Source organism: Arachis hypogaea, chromosome 2 (genome assembly GCF_003086295.3).
Source record: "Arachis hypogaea cultivar Tifrunner chromosome 2, arahy.Tifrunner.gnm2.J5K5, whole genome shotgun sequence".
NCBI lineage: Eukaryota > Viridiplantae > Streptophyta > Magnoliopsida > Fabales > Fabaceae > Arachis > Arachis hypogaea.
In genome coordinates, this window is record NC_092037.1 from 16297539 (window position 1) to 16300763 (window position 3225).

Below are 3225 nucleotides of genomic sequence, written 5' to 3' on the forward strand. Positions count from 1 at the left end.
TTGAATGTGGGGGTTCAACACCAAACTTAGAAGTTGGTTGTGGCCTCCCAACACCAAACTTAGAGTTTGACTGTGGGGGCTCTGTTTGACTCTGTTTTGAGAGAAGCTCTTCATGCTTCCCCTCCATGGTGACAGAGGGATATCCTTGAGCCTTAAACACAAAGGATTCTTCATTCACTTGAATGATCAGTTCTCCTCTATCAACATCAATCACAGCCTTTGCTGTGGCTAGGAAGGGTCTGCCAAGGATGATGGATTCATCCATGCACTTCGCAGCCTCTAGGACTATGAAATCAGCAGGGATGTAATGGTCTTCAACTTTTACTAGAACATCCTCTACAAGTCCATAAGCTTGTTTTCTTGAATTGTCTGCCATCTTTAGTGAGATTTTTGCAGCTTGCACCTCAAAGATCCCTAGCTTCTCCATTACAGAGAGAGGCATGAGATTTACACTTGACCCTAGGTCACACAAGGCCTTCTTGAAGGTCATGGTGCCTATGGTACAAGGTATTGAAAACTTCCCAGGATCCTGTCTCTTTTGAGGGAATTTCTGCCTAGACAAGTCATCCAATTCTTTGGTGAGCAAAGGGGGTTCATCCTCCCAAGTCTCATTACCAAATAACTTGTCATTTAGCTTCATGATTGCTCCAAGGTATTTAGCAACTTGCTCTTCAGTGACATACTCATCCTCTTCAGAGGAAGAATACTCATCAGAGCTCATGAATGGCAGAAGTAAGTCCAATGGAATCTCTATGGTCTCATTTTGAGCCTCAGATTCCCATGGTTCCTCATTGGGGAACTCTTTGGAGGCCAGTGGATGTCCATTGAGGTCTTCCTCAGTGGCGTTCACTGCCTCTTCCTCCTCTCCAAATTCGGCCATGTTGATGGCTTTGCACTCTCCTTTTGGATTTTCTTCTGTATTGCTTGGAAGAGTACTAGGAGGGAGTTCAGTAATTTTCTTGCTTAGCTGACCCACTTGTCCCTCCAAGTTTCTAATGGAGGACCTTGTTTCAGTCATGAAACTTTGAGTGGTTTTGATTAGATCAGAGACCATGGTTGCTAAGTCAGAGTTGTTCTGCTTAGAACTCTCTGTCTGTTGCTGAGAAGATGATGGAAAAGGCTTGCTATTGCTAAACCTGTTTCTTCCACCATTACTATTGTTGAAACCTTGTTGAGGTCTCTGTTGATCCTTCCATGAGAGATTTGGATGATTTCTCCATGAAGGATTATAGGTGTTTCCATAGGGTTCTCCCATGTAATTCACCTCTTTCATTGAAGGGTTCTCAGGATCATAAGCTTCTTCTTCAGATGAAGCTTCCTTAGTACTACCTGGTGCATTTTGCATTCCAGACAGACTTTGAGAAATCAAATTGACTTGCTGAGTCAATATTTTGTTCTGATCCAATATGGCATTCAGAGTATCAATCTCAAGAACTCCTTTCTTCTGATTAGTCCCATTGTTCACAGGATTCCTTTCAGAAGTGTACATGAATTGGTTATTTGCAACCATTTCAATCAGCTCTTGAGCTTCTGTAGGCGTCTTCTTCAGATGAAGAGATCCTCCAGCAGAGCTATCCAAAGACATCTTGGACAGTTCAGACAGACCATCATAGAAAATACCTATGATGTTCCATTCAGAAAGCATGTCAGAGGGACACTTTCTGATTAATTGTTTGTATCTTTCCCAAGCTTCATAGAGGGATTCACCTTCCTTCTGTCTGAAGGTTTGGACTTCCACTCTAAGCTTACTCAATTTTTGAGGTGGAAAGAACTTTGCCAAGAAGGCATTGACTAGCTTTTTCCAAGAGTTCAGGCTTTCTTTAGGTTGTGAGTCCAACCCTATCCTAGCTCTGTCTCTTACAGCAAAAGGGAATAGCATAAGTCTGTAGACCTCAGGGTCAACCCCATTAGTCTTGATAGTGTCACAGATTTGCAAGAATTCAGCTAAGAACTGATGAGGATCTTCCAATGAAAGTCCATGGAACTTGCAATTCTGTTGCATTAGAGAAACTAATTGAGGCTTAAGCTCAAAGTTGTTTGCTCCAATGGCAGGGATAGAGATGCTTCTCCCATAGAAGTCGGGAGTAGGTGCAGTAAAGTCACCCAGCACCTTCCTTGCATTGTTGGCATTGTTGTTGTTTTCGGCTGCCTTGTCTTCTTCTTTGAAGATTTCTGTTAGGTCCTCTACAGAGAGTTGTGCCTTAGCTTCTCTTAGCTTTCGCTTCAAGGTCCTTTCAGGTTCAGGGTCAGCCTCAACAAGAATGCTTTTGTCTTTGCTCCTGCTCATATGAAAGCAAAGAGAACAAGAAAATATGGAATCCTCTATGTCACAATATAGAGATTCCTTGAGGTGTCAGATGAAAAGAAAAGTAGAAGGAAGAGGTAGAAAATTCAAACTTATCAAGAGAGATGGAGTTCGAATTGTTCATTGAGGAATAGTGTTAGTCCATAAATAGAAGGATGTGAGAAGAGGGGAAGTAATTTTCGAAAATTAAGTAAAAAGATTTTGAAAACATTTTGAAAAACACTAATTGATTTTCGAAAACTAAGAGTGGAAAAGAAATCAAGTGATTTTTTGAAAAAGATTTTGAAATTAGAAATCAAAAAGATTTGATTGAAAACTATTTTGAAAAAGATATGATTAAGAAGATATGATTGAGAAGATATGAATTGAAAAACAATTTAAAAAGATTTGATTTTGAAAAATTTTGAAAACTTGAAAAAAATTGAACTGAAAACAGAATCTTCCCTCTTGTGCCAGCCTGGCGTTAAACGCCTAGAATGGTGCACATTCTGGCGTTTAACGCCCAAACCACTACCCTTTTGGGCGTTAAACGCCCAGCCAGGCACCCTGGCTGGCGTTTAAACGCCAGTTTGCCCTTCTTCACTGGGCGTTTTGAACGCCCAGCTTTTTCTGTATAATTCCTCTGCTGTATGTTCTGAATCTTCAATTCTCTGTATTATTGACTTGAAAAGACACAAATTAAAAATATTTTTGGATTTTTAATGATGAGGAATAATCAAAATGCAACTAAAATCAAATAACAATGCATGCAAGACACCAAACTTAGCAATTTGTATACCATTGACACTAACAAAATGAGAATGCATATGAGAAACATAAAACACTCAAGTCAAGAGAATTTAAAGATCAGAGTAATGAAATCATCAAGAACATCTTGAAGATCACTTAAGACACATGAATGAATGCAAGAAGAACAGAAA

At 39.9% G+C, this 3225-nt stretch overlaps 1 non-coding gene across 1 annotated transcript; it reads left to right on the forward strand.

Annotated features, from left to right (window-relative positions):
- The first annotated feature begins 1639 nt into the window (after positions 1-1639).
- LOC112765102 (small nucleolar RNA R71) lies at positions 1640-1747 on the forward strand. Its single transcript, XR_003183515.1, has one exon. It is a non-coding gene; the product is annotated as a small nucleolar RNA R71 (small nucleolar RNA).
- Positions 1748-3225: the final 1478 nt, after the last annotated feature.